At 39.3% G+C, this 12926-nt stretch overlaps 1 long non-coding RNA gene across 4 annotated transcripts in view; it reads left to right on the top strand.

The window, feature by feature from the left end:
* The window catches only part of LOC117022240 (uncharacterized), a 52425-nt gene extending 46345 nt beyond the window's left edge, over positions 1 to 6080 (top strand). For 3 of the 4 annotated variants that reach the window (XR_004423011.1, XR_004423008.1, XR_004423010.1), the window contains 3 exons: positions 37 to 105; positions 2833 to 3110; positions 3789 to 6080. This is a non-coding gene — a long non-coding RNA (uncharacterized LOC117022240). The remainder of the gene's footprint in view (positions 1 to 36; positions 106 to 2832; positions 3111 to 3788) is intronic. The other variant, XR_004423009.1, reaches the window with a different exon arrangement.
* Positions 6081 to 12926: the final 6846 nt, after the last annotated feature.

Raw genomic sequence — 12926 nt, 5'->3', positions numbered from 1 at the left:
ACATGTTTCAACTCTGTAATGTTGTCTGTACTCTAGGCATACTATTCCTGAGAGGTTATGTTTTCTGGAAGAATAATTTTAATACTCAAGTTTAGTTTTAAGAAGGTATGTGCAATATTAATTTTTTTTAAAAGCTTGATATTTTTTTGTCAGAATGTGCCTCTAATGATAACTAAATTATGTCATGTGTCATGAATGAATGGTTTAAATATGTTCACTTATCCTCCCATTTAAGCCAATGAGGTAGATACTTTCATTATCCCAACATTTCAAGTGAGGAAATGGATGCTCTAGAAATTAAATAACTTGTCCGGGGCACACTACCTAAGAGGTAGAGTGTGAATTCGCATCCAGTCTGTTGTTGGACTCTTAAGTTCATTCCCTTAACTACTATACTGTGTTTCCCCGAAAATAAGACCTAACCGGAAATTAAGCCCTAGCATGATTTTTCAGGATGACATCCCCTGAACATAAGCCCTAATGCGTCTTTTGGAGCAAAAATTAATTTGAGACCCGGTCTTAGTTTTGGGGAAACACGGTACTACATTGAGGAAGGTACTACATCCTCTGTCTTGAGTTGAATTTGCCCATTAGTGGACAGAATAGTTAACAAAAACTACAATCTGCAGTACTCCAAGTCTACAATATCCATGATGGGGGAGGAGGTTGTCTCTTATAATGATAAGTCATAATGTGTTTAAAACAAGGCCCGAGAGCCAAAATCTCAGGTACCTTTGGTCTGAGTTCTCATTTGGGTAGTGACGCCCTAAGCCAAGTCAACTAACTCCATTTTATATGTCTGTAAAACAGAGTGAAAAGGGAACCTTTCATGGATGCATAGGTTGAATTCATGACATGATTTCATGATAATTCACATCACAAATACAAATTCCTCGCGCATAACCATTGTAAAAGTATTCTCATTATATTGTATGTCACACTTGGATTTCCCAGCCGTTTTTATGTGCTCTCTTTTTGATGCATACAATACAAAATGGTGTATCCTTTTTTTGCCATCCACTGGCTCTATTATTTTGGGCAATTTCATAAATTTCTCTTAGAACACAGTTTTCTCAAATGAAAATAAGGGTTATTTTTTCTCTCCTGAGGATGTCTTGAGAATTAAATGAGATGATATATATGTAGAGTCTCTAGTTTATAGTTAATACTTGATGTTGATTTTATAGAACAGTAAAATAAAAATATCAATAAGCAACATCCCTACCTGCTTACACTTTGTAAAGGAACTTGATATCCAGTGACAAATGGAACAGAAAAGTGACGCTACTCCCCAGGCAAAGAAAGTCTATTTCTCCCAACTCCCCAAATTCCCAATTTTTTTTGATGAAATCAGGCCAAGTTTATCTAATTTATGCAGCAAACTGCTTTAGTTCTTTGCTTTGGCAGTGAAAACCAGTCTCTTAAGTAATGTCGTTGAAGGGCTTATGAAGACATTATGGTATTTGGCTCTATCTTATCCAAGTCTCCTGGATGAAAAATTTGTCTTTCCTTCCCCTCTTTCAGACAAAGGGCTTCTAACTACTTTAGCATATTATTGAAGCAAAGAGATATTACAGAAACGTGACTCTGGGCTGACTTTTATGGGTCCTGATTGGATGCGTTGCACTGGCGGAATAAATACATTGTTTTTAAAATGTCAACATTTCCTGATATAAAAGGGATTCTTTCTTTTTCTTTTCTTTTTTCCTTTCCTTTCCTTTTCCTTTCTTTTCGTTCTTCTCTTTCTCTCTTGCCTTCACCTTCCTTCTCCTCCTTGTTCATCTTTGATGGTGTGCAACTGCATCTAAGAACATACAAATCTTGAAATTTTTCACCAGGGTCTTGAAAACCAGCCCAAATGATTTTTACTCATCAAGTTCCCACTTTTGTTGCTGGCCAAGAACAAAGCCACTTAAGCCAAGTGGTCACAGTACACTTCACACATAGGGAGAAGGAAATTATTTTAATCCCCCAAAGATTAAAGAACAGTCTGCTTCTGACACTAGAAAGGGATCTTGGAAAAAACGATTCATGGATGGAACACAGTCTCAGAATATCCTCCAGGGATTCAGAAGGCGCCCAAACAAATATGGAGTATAAAAACTTCCCTGTGTCATGTGTTTGGAGAAGGAGTGGAGAGTTGCATAAAGAGGGAAAACCTTATCAAGGAGAAAGACAGACAATGACCTGACATGAATTATATCTCAAAGCACATAAGGGATTCAAGCATAGTGGTTTTTGGATTAAATACAAGGTTGAATTGAGAGGGAATTTTCCCACAAACAAAGCTGGCATCAGCTGTCCTTTCTATGGAGTAGCTATGAACTAGATAGCGATGTGTGGTAAAATGGTAGTAGGAAACAATCCAGAAATTATTGTGCTTCGGCCTGCTCCTGTACACCCCCATGCTCTTCCTTGCCGCCTCCACCGACCTTCATTGCTCATATTATGGAGTGACCAGAAGTGAGGTACAGAGGTGCAGTGGAAATAGTACAGGCTTTGTAACCACGTGAAACTGAGTTTAAATCCCTGCTCTACTCCTAAGTGACCCTGGCAAGTCACTTAGTTTCTCTGAGCCTTAATTTCCTCCTCTGGAAATGCAAATATTATCTGCCCTGATCACCTAACCAAGTTGTAAAAAAATCACATTAGGTAATGGAAAGGAAAGTGCATTGTAAATTACCAAGATTAAGTGAAGCACAAGAGAACTCTGCAAACGTAAAGTTCCATGATAAAGATAACGTAAGGAGCAGATGAATCTTATATGTTTGAATTTCTGCAGATCTGAGGTTCAGGTTCGCTGATGCGATCTCCTTCCCCTCTCTTTGTCAGTTAACAGATGGGAGGACTTGGTCAGCATTCATCAGATGGAATTAGTCATATTCCAACACAGAAGAGCCAGCATTTTGCCCTCATGGTCTCAACTCCCGATAGCCCTGTCAGAAGCACTATTTCCTCACTACCTACTATGCACCAGATGCCCAGCGAGACAGCTTACCTAGGCTTTCTTACTGATACTCTCATTGGCAGAAGAGAAGACTGAGGGTCCCAAAACGAAGAAACTTGACCAAGTTCACCCAGCTTTTAAGTGCGAAGGCCAGGATTCTAAGGTAGGAGCCCTTTTTCTCACAGGGTAGAGGGTGAGTATGGTTCTCCCTAGTTTTCACCATCTTGTCTTCCTCTTCCTCCTCCTGCTCTTCCTCCTCACCCTCTTCTCTCCTGTTCACTCTTTTCCTCTCCCTCGCTTCTTCTCTTTCTTGAGGTATGAAGCTTTCTTTACTAAATAACCAGGGAAAACTTATAAAGGAATTAAAACACAGGTGAGCAAGAGTTGAAACTCTTTGCTAAACGTGGCTTCTTCCAGAGTCCTCAGGGAAAGCACCAAAGAAATAAACCCATGAATATATGGAGTTGTATTTCTTGGTGGTAGAGCCCACATGGGTTCGTTCTTGCCTCTCTAAGAGTCTCTTTCTTTAAAAAATATTGTTTATGTTAATTGCACGGGATATACAGTAAGTCCTCACTTAATGCCATCTGTAGGTTCTTGGAAACTGCGACTCTAAGTGACATGACATATAATGAAACCAGTTTTACCATAGACTAATTGACATAAACAAGAGTTAAATTCCTATGGCATATTTCTGGTACCAAAACCATCACCAAACTTCTATAAAAACCCTAAACACTTCTAATATTAAACATTGAAATAAATGTGAGCTATATATACATTTAAGAAAGATTAATAAAAATCAAGTAGATAATTATTTTTCCAATCCTGCTTATTCCAGGTCAGGATCGCGGTGGCCGGACCCTCTCCCAGAAGCTCCGGGTGCAAGGTTGAGAACCCACCCTGGACAGGATGCCACACTCACACTCACACCCACACTCACTCAGACGGGGACAGTGTAGACGCAGCAATTCACCTAACATGCACATCTTTGGTAAGGCGTTTGGAAACCCCCTTACCATCCAAATCAGGACCTGTAAAAGTCAGCCCCGAGCAAACCCTCACAGACATGGGAGAATGTGCAAACTCCTCACACACAGTGGCTCTCGCTGGGAATTGATTTTCTTTTTCTCATGAACTTCATAATGAAACAGCATTGAGTGAAACGACATTATTTAAGGATCTGCTGTACATGAATGCATTTTCATTGTGAATTCTAGAAACTGAACATTAACGAGTAAGTTAAAGTCTCTTTGACCTCCTTTATCCCACTCCCTACCTCAGATGTAACTACTGCTGTCATTTTAGTGTCTACAGTCATGTGCGGCATAACGTCATTTTCATCAATGACGGACTGAATGGTGGTCCCATACGATTATAATGGAACGGAAAAATTTGTATTGCCTAGTGATGTCACATACCTTGTAAAGTCATAAAGGCATAAAGCAACGCATGACTCGTGTTTGTGGTGATGCTGGTGTAAACAAACCTACCGCGCTGCCAGTCGTACAAAAGTACAGCACGTACCATTAGGTAATACATGACACTTGATAATGGTAATAAACACTATGTTACTGGATTCTGTATTTGCTACCCTTTTTGTAATTATTTTAGATGGCACTCTTTCTACTTATATGAAAAAGTTTGCTGTAAAACTGCATGCCGTGTTAGGACGGCAGCAGCCTCATACATCTTGTGTTTACCATGTCTCTTAACTGAATCATTTTCTCTTGCGCTTGATTTAATCTCCTGTTTTGTACAGTAACATGCTGTACAGACTTGCAGCCTCGGAGCAGTAGGATACACATGCAGCCTAGGTATGTAGTGGGCTACCCCATCTAGGTGTGTGTAAGTGCACTCTATGATGTTCCCACAATGACAAAAGCACCTAACGACACGTTTCTCAGAATGTATCCCCATCAGGTGGCACATGCCGCTGTTTTTCTAGAAAGTTAAAAATTAATTTATACACATGTATTGAGATAAATACACATATTTTATTATTACATGTGTGGTATTAGATGTACTTAACATTCTGTAGCTTGTTTTTAAATTTTTTATTTAATAGTATACCTTGGAGATAGTCCCATGTTTGGACATATACGTCTGCCTCAGTCTTTTACTGCTTCATAGCATGAAGCCTCTGTAATGTAAGCACTCTCCTTTTGACGGACTTTTAGGTGGTTTCCATTCTATTGCAGTCAGTGCTCCAATGAGCAATCTTGTACATACATGTGAGTGTTTCTCTAGGGTAGATGCTATAATATTGTGAGTCTGAATATAACAAAATTGGTTGATTGGCTTCCACCCTCCACCTAACCCCTGTTCTCAAAAGACAGTTAGCTAAAGATCTCTTAACCATAACCACTTAGGATTCTTTCATTCTAGTAGATTATCAGTTTTGTACAATACAATCCTCATGATCTTTATTTTTGTGCTTTTGTGATATTAAAGACTCACTGAAAAATATTGTTTCCATTACTCTTGGATTACAGCACTATTGATCCATTAACACACACACCATGTGTGTGTGTGTGTGTGTGTGTGTGTGTGTGAGATCAGTAATGTAGTAATCCAAATTGCCCTCTCATTTCGCTGTGCTAACTTACACCCCAGCCAGCACTGTAGAAGAAAACCCATATCGTCAAATCCTCACCAACACCTGTTCTTTTCAAGCATTAAACATTTTGCCAGTGTGATGGGATGGGGGAAACGACATTTCATTGTTGTTCTAATTTGTATTTTCACCCTAATTTTTTTTCTGATGGCAGAACTGTACTCCTTAGGGCGTGCTTATGTCCTCAGTAAGCAGTGGAGCATTCTTTCTCCAGATCTGTTTCATCCCAATGTCCCAGAGACAGGCGGGAGGAAAGGCCTGGAACAGGGGTAAGGTCCCGAGTTCTACACACGACCTCCTCCTCCCAGGGCTTTGAGTCCTATATGGGAAGTTCTCATAGCGTCCCAATCCACGATCTATTTCTGGACTATTAGGCTATATTTAGAAGTTCTTCAGAGATGCTGTAAATGATCCCCTGCTCACTTTCCCCTTGTTTGTTTTCCTATTGTAGATGTTGTGTTTTATTCCTAATATGTCAATTGCTTTTAAATATGAGGACCTACAGTGTGGAATTTCAAATATATATATATATATATATATATATATATATATATATATATATACATATATATATACACACACACACACACACACATTTTAAATATGAAAACAGTACATGTGCATTATTTAAAACTTGAAAAACTTTTGAAGTAGAAAGTAGAAAACTATCTTCCAGTCAGAAGCAGTCGTTATTAATAAGATGAAAATATGTTTCGAAGAAAATAAATTTTCAGATACAAGCATATTCATCTTCTATCCAGATTTTACAAATGTCTGCCATACTAATTTTTTTAGCTACTCAGAGAGGTCATTTTCTTTTTATTTCCTCTATTATTTTGTTTATGAGTATGTTCCTGCATTGCTCATTTGGAATATCATATATCTTTATACTTGTGTTATCATTTAAACCTAGTCTGAGATGGTCACTCCTCTCTTATGTCTACTAAAAGCTCATTCATCGGTGAGGCTCTCTTGGCTGAGTGGAGCTTCAGACCGTGAGGTGCTGTGTGTCCTTGGGGTAGACAAGCCTCTTGAACTAATCTGAGTGGAGCACACGTCTTATAATTAGGGGATGGCATAAACATGTAGAAGCTTTTAACACTTGTATTAAAGACAATAGTTTAGTGGTTACCAGAGGGTAAGGGGGGATGGATGAGGGTAAGAAGGTGGTAAATGAGGGTAAAGGGGATCAAGTATATAGTGATGGAAGGAGAACTGACTCTGGGTGGTGAACACACAATGTGATTTATAGATGATGTAATACAGAATTGTACACCTGAAATCTATGTAACTTTACTAACAATTGTCACCCCAATAAACTTTAATTAAAAAAAATAATAATAAAAAAAGTACTTAATATAATTGCTACATCTGAAATTTTTTGAATTTAATATTAAAAAAAAAAAAAAACCACCCAAAACTCCCCAAAACAAAAAATTACTCTGGAGAGATAGGGAAACTTCTTAATGGTCTCACAGTATGCTCAGGAACACCCCTAATTTACACATGGCCCAAGAACCCCCACTGGCAAGAACTCAAACCCCCTCCACAACTGGTGTCAGAAAACATAGACCTAAGGAGAGGCATAAGACTCCCGAAAGAAATCTAGCTGAGTTGGCCAGATTGAGTGCAGGAGAGCAGTGGCTCTGAGTTTCACGTGAGCCTGTGCCTGCCCAGTGTTCCAGCTAGTTTACTGACCTCCTAGATTGTGCCAGCTGGGGAGACAAAGAAGCCTTCTTACTTTCCACTCCCCAGTGCAGCCAAAAGGAGAGTCCACTGGCTGTTAATTTTGCACACCAAATTCTTGGAGAGAGTTTTTCTTCCATAAGCACAAAAGAATATTCTTTATTATGGCTAAATAAATGCATGAGGTTGCATCATTTTTCACAGTTTGTTAGAAGGAATGTTGAATTAAATGCTCTGATTCATTTCAGTTCTATTGTGAAAATTATTTGTTGGCTGCTACTTATTTCCTTTCTTGATCCATAGTTTATTTAATTGACTCAACATTAAGTGATGATTGAAATGGTTTGCTTCAGAACAGATGGTTTCATAGTATTATATAGGAAGTGCTTTCTGAAATTCCCTGCTTGATGAGCTGGGCTTGTGATTCCTGGCAGGAATTATTTTAACAATAAAGACTTAGTTCCAAATATTGGTTCTTGTCCACAAATGCCATTGTATCTCTGGATTGATTGGCTGAAAGTAGTGGTTCCCTGGCCGAGCTGGACCCAACCAGTGCATCAAGAATGAAGGTTGGTTGTACAGGCCAGGACTAGCTTTTGGGAGAGCTGGTGAAGATTCTTATTTTGCTTGTAATTTTGACAGTATTCTCAAGGGAGGACTCAATGTTTGAGAATAAGATGCTTGTGCTGGATTATAGCCCTCAGAAGGGAGCTCTAAAATCTAGGGGTCAGCATGGTAGGATAAGGGTCAGCCAGCCAACTAGACGTCATGCCTAACTGTGGCCTTGGAAGGGCCTCCCTAAAGCAGATGGGGGTGTAAGAGGAGAAACAATGAGAGAGGAAAAGGGGGAAATAACCTGAAAGGGAGGAGGAAGAAAAAAGGGGCTAAGGGTGGTGAAGTTCAATGTCAGTGACTACCTAGCACTAGCAAATGGGCCCCCAGTTCACCCTGTTTTCACTCATTAACTCATTGAGACACAGGACCCCTTCAAGCCCTTGAGAGCTTTTCTAATTCTCAGGAAAGTGCCATTTACACTAGTACAACCCTGGGGGAGTGAGCAATGAGGACCCTTGAAACCAGACCATTCTTGGCTTCAGTGCTGAGCTCCGTTGTGGAGCCGGAGAATGGCCAGAAGCTCAAAGAGGATCTTATTTTTTTTTTCTCTTATAAGCAGTTATGCAAATATGTGTAACACACAAATTGAAGGTTGCTATTATACTTGAGGTGATATCAAGAGAACCCTTTTAAAAAGGTAGTAAGTGTCACAGTCTAAGAACTTCTGGCTCCAGAATATTTTGGCTCAGACCCCAGAACTGATGTTTTCTAGTCGTGGGAGCTGTGTGAGTTCCTTAAACTATCTGAGTCTCATTCTCTTTGCCTGAAAATGGAAAAGGTGAGAATTAAAGTTTGAGATTATGGCAGCACTTTGTAAACTGTACAGTGCTATGTAAATATTAATATCTTATGAAAGAAATCATATCTTTAAAGAGATATTGCTAGCCGCAGATTGCCCTATACTCAAAACTATATGGATATATATTATATACAAACACACACACACACACACACACAAACATCTGTACATATGAGTATACACATATATGGAAGTGAATATAAATGTGTATATAAAAATTCAAGGGTATGAATTTAATTGCAACTATATTGTAAAATTACATTTTGCACATTTATTATATATTGCACATTAGGTCAATATAAGGTATTTTTCAGGTAATTTTTACCTTATATGATTTATCCTTTATACCCTATATTAGAGTTCTCCAGAGAAACAGAACCAATAGTATATGTATTATATATGTGTATATATGTGTGTGTGTATATGTATATATATGTATGTGTGTGTATATATATATATATATAGATATATAGATATATATGAAATCAAGAGATCAAGAGATATGTTATAAGGAATTGGCTTACGGAGGCTGAGAGGTCTAGACCCAGGAGATCTGAAGGTAGGAGAAAACTGACGTCCCAGCTCTGAAGCCAATGAGGCAGAGAGAGAAAAGTCTTTCTCACTCAGCTCTATATTCTATGAATCTAGAATGAATCTAGAATGAGTTGCATGAGGCCCACTCACATTAGGGAGAGCAATAAACTTCCCTCAGTCTGCCAATTCAAACATTAATCTCATCCAGAAACATCTTCCCAGATACACCCAGAAATAATGTTTAACCAAATATCTGGGCACCTTGTGGCCGTCAAGTTGACATATAAAATTAACCATCACATACTCCACTTAGGATTTCACTCTAAATAGAAGATGAAAACCATACCTAAGGAAAAGAATACAAATATGCACACTTACTCTAAGGATTAACATAGATGCTGGAGTAGGATTTGAACTTTATGGGCTTTCTGGCAGCCAAAGCAAAATGGGAAATACCATCTGCAGTGACACATACCTCATTATCAAAACGGTGGGAGCATACCAGTTCTATAAAGGAGGGGGATACGTTTTTCCTAGTACCTACCTATATAATAAATTCTTTAAGTGAGATTTACATAGGGAATACTCAAATAGGTTGCACATAATGACCCTAACAATATTTTTGTGGTAAAAGTGGTAATAGATACTTTATAAAAGTCAAGGACATGACCTTAAAACAATACAGTAAGGGTACTTGTGAAAGGGCCTACGGGTAGGTGGGCCAAATAAGAAACATTCTGTGGATTTGGCTTTATTCAAAGCCGGCAGTTTTAGAGGCTCTAACAGAATGGATGGACTAGAACTCTTCAAATGTCCTCCTGTACTTCACTTTTTGGCTTGTATGCTGATAAGAGTAGGAGAGCTAACACTTTAGGGTAATAACCCTGGCGATAAAGCTGTTGTCTGTATCGTTGTTCGAGGATGGACCCACACGTGTAGTCATTACTGTGCTCACTAAGTATGAATAAAATACACCCTGCAGAACATGACATGGAGTCAGAAGAACTAGGTTTAAATCAAGTCATAAAATCTTGGATTTTATACTTGTGATGCTTGTCTTGAATGTACTCGTGATATCACCTTGAGAAAATAATTTCATCCGTTTGAAAAATGTCTTTATTTGTATTTAACGAGATGGAGACAAGTTTTATCATCTTACAGGCTGTATGAGAATTCATTTTTAAGGATAGACCAGCTGTGTCATCTAAAAAGTCTTATCAGTCGCACGTGACAAAAAAAGCTCAGCTTAAAATGGCCTAAGAAAAAAGGGGAGCTTATTGGCTCAGTAAATGAAAAGTCGAGGGGTAGGTTTTGGTGTGTTAGTTTCCTAATTGCTATGACCTTAATGGCTTAAAATAACAGAAATTTATTCTCTCGCAGTCCTGGAGGCCAGAAGTCTGAAATCACGGTGCTGGCAGGGTCGCAATCCCTTCGGAGGCTTTGGGGGACCTTGCCTCTTCTAGTTTCTGGTGGCTGCCTGGCATGCCTTGGTTCCTTGGAACCACAATTGGAGCACTTATGGCCACTGTGTCTTCATATCAGCTTCTCCTCTGTGTGTCTGTGTTTTCTGTCTGATTCTAACCTCCCTCCCTCTTCTAGGGATGCATGTGGTTGCGTTTAGGGCTGGATAATCCAAGATAAGCCCCTCCTTGCAAGATTCTTAACACATTTTTTTCCATGTAAGATAATATTCACTTTGTGCCATATAAGATCACATTTACACATTCCAGGAAATAGGATTTAGATATATCTTTGTGGCCACCATTCATACAGTTGACTTCGGAATTGCTGACATCCGGCCCAAATTATATCTTCAGAATTTGGTTCCATACCATCTTTCAGCGGTCTTTAGTGTGTGCTTTTGGTCTCAGGCTCATTTATTGCAAGATGGTGGCAGCAGCTGTAGATTTGATATCCTCTCAGCTTCATCTCTGAGCAAAGCAAATCCTCTCTCCCAGAGGCCTCAGCTGGAAGTCTCATGGGCTTCCTTGCATCTGAGGAGTCACTGATCTGCTCCCAACCACTGTGACCAGGGCAATGTGAGGCTCTGATTGGCTTGGCGTGAGTCATATTATCATGGTATCAACTCTTCTGGGACCACATGGACTGGAAATTGGAGAGGAATGGCTCACTCCCTCAAAATGAGGTCTATTACCACAAGAAAGGGAAGTGGGTGCTGGGTGGCAAGATGAAGAAACAAAACAAATTGAAAAAAATCCCCACAAATGTCTAATACATTAGCTTTGTTGATAAGATGCTTTAATAAGCCCCTTATTTGAGTGAAATAAGGAACCTACTCTGTGTTATACAGAAGGGGAAGGAGGATTGTGGGGTGCAGTGAGGCTCTCGGGAGTGAAACAGGAAGAGACACAGGAGAGGTCTAAGTGGAATTTTGTAGAGCTGTGCACTATGTGAGATGACTCTTCCAGGAGCTTCACTAATCTTCCATAATTTTTTTTAAAAATCATCACATCATTAATTAAATCAATTGGATTTCTCATTGGAATGGTGAAGAGGTTGAGCTTGCATCAAGCTTGGGGTTTCGCCAAAATACAGTCAACTTTCGTAGATGAAATTGAGAGTAGAGACCTGGGTTATATGTAGAGTAGGACTAATGACCATTTCTTCATAGGGCTCTTGGGGGGTTGGGGGTCAACTGAGATCAAGAGTATGAAATGCCTTCCAACTGTAAAGTAATACACTCCTGGGAGTTCCCTTTGTGTTTTCATGACTTTCCTCATGAGTTCATTCCATGTAGGCGTGTTAGTTTTCCTCTGTATCATCCTCAGACACTTATCAGGCAATCAGTCAAGAATGTTGATAGAATCTGCTGAGGTCTGTCTTCCCACAAACAAAGACCTAAGAGCATATTTGTACTGACGGTAAGGCGTCTTGGCAAAAACTGCCATCTATGGTTTACTGTGCAGATGATGATGCCAGAAATGGAGCTGAGTTTCAACAAATCAGACAGAAGTTGATGTCTTATGCTACCTGACACCAGAGACCCTTTACCTGAGGCACGTCCACAGTTGTGGTTGCATCTGTCAGTCCTCTGAAACTGTGTGTGGAATGTGTGCGTGTGTGGTTGCATGCGCGTGCTTCTTGCATTTTCCTGGGAAGAGGGTCCGTGGCTTTCAACAGATTCTCAGAGGAATCATGACCCACCAAAGGTTAAGTACTCCAGACTCACAGAGTTTTTGGTGATAGGACTTTGTGGAAAGGTGAAGGAAGAAGCTGGAGAATTCCAACACCACTCAGTTGTCAGCTCACTTCCACTGGCTCTTTGAGGCTCTGCTACGTCACTCTCACATTCCATTTTAAGAAAAAGCAAAACATTTTGTTTGTGTCTGAGAACTGGTCCCTTCTGTAAAAAAAATAAAGTATTTTGTGTGTATGTTTTAATTAGAAATATACTAATACTTTTAGGAGATTTAGAAACTAAAGAAAAGCAGAAATATATTTTAAAAATCAATCAAAAACTTTGTGAATAAGTTTGCTGGTGGCATAGCATAACGAGCATGGCTTTCGGTATCGGATATACCTGAGTTTCTGTTCTGTGAAATTTTGGGACAGTTGCTGAATCTCCTCAAGTCTGTCTTCTCATTAATAAAATCGAAATAATAATTATACTTGCATCATGGGGTTCTTGGGGATTAAATGAGAAAATGCATGCCAGTGCGTGGCGTGCAGTAAGTGTTTAATACACAATAGTGTTTTGTCATGACTAT

Source organism: Rhinolophus ferrumequinum, chromosome 5, assembly GCF_004115265.2.
Source record: "Rhinolophus ferrumequinum isolate MPI-CBG mRhiFer1 chromosome 5, mRhiFer1_v1.p, whole genome shotgun sequence".
Taxonomy (NCBI): Eukaryota; Metazoa; Chordata; class Mammalia; order Chiroptera; family Rhinolophidae; genus Rhinolophus; species Rhinolophus ferrumequinum.
This window is presented reverse-complemented; position numbering and strand designations above follow the sequence as displayed.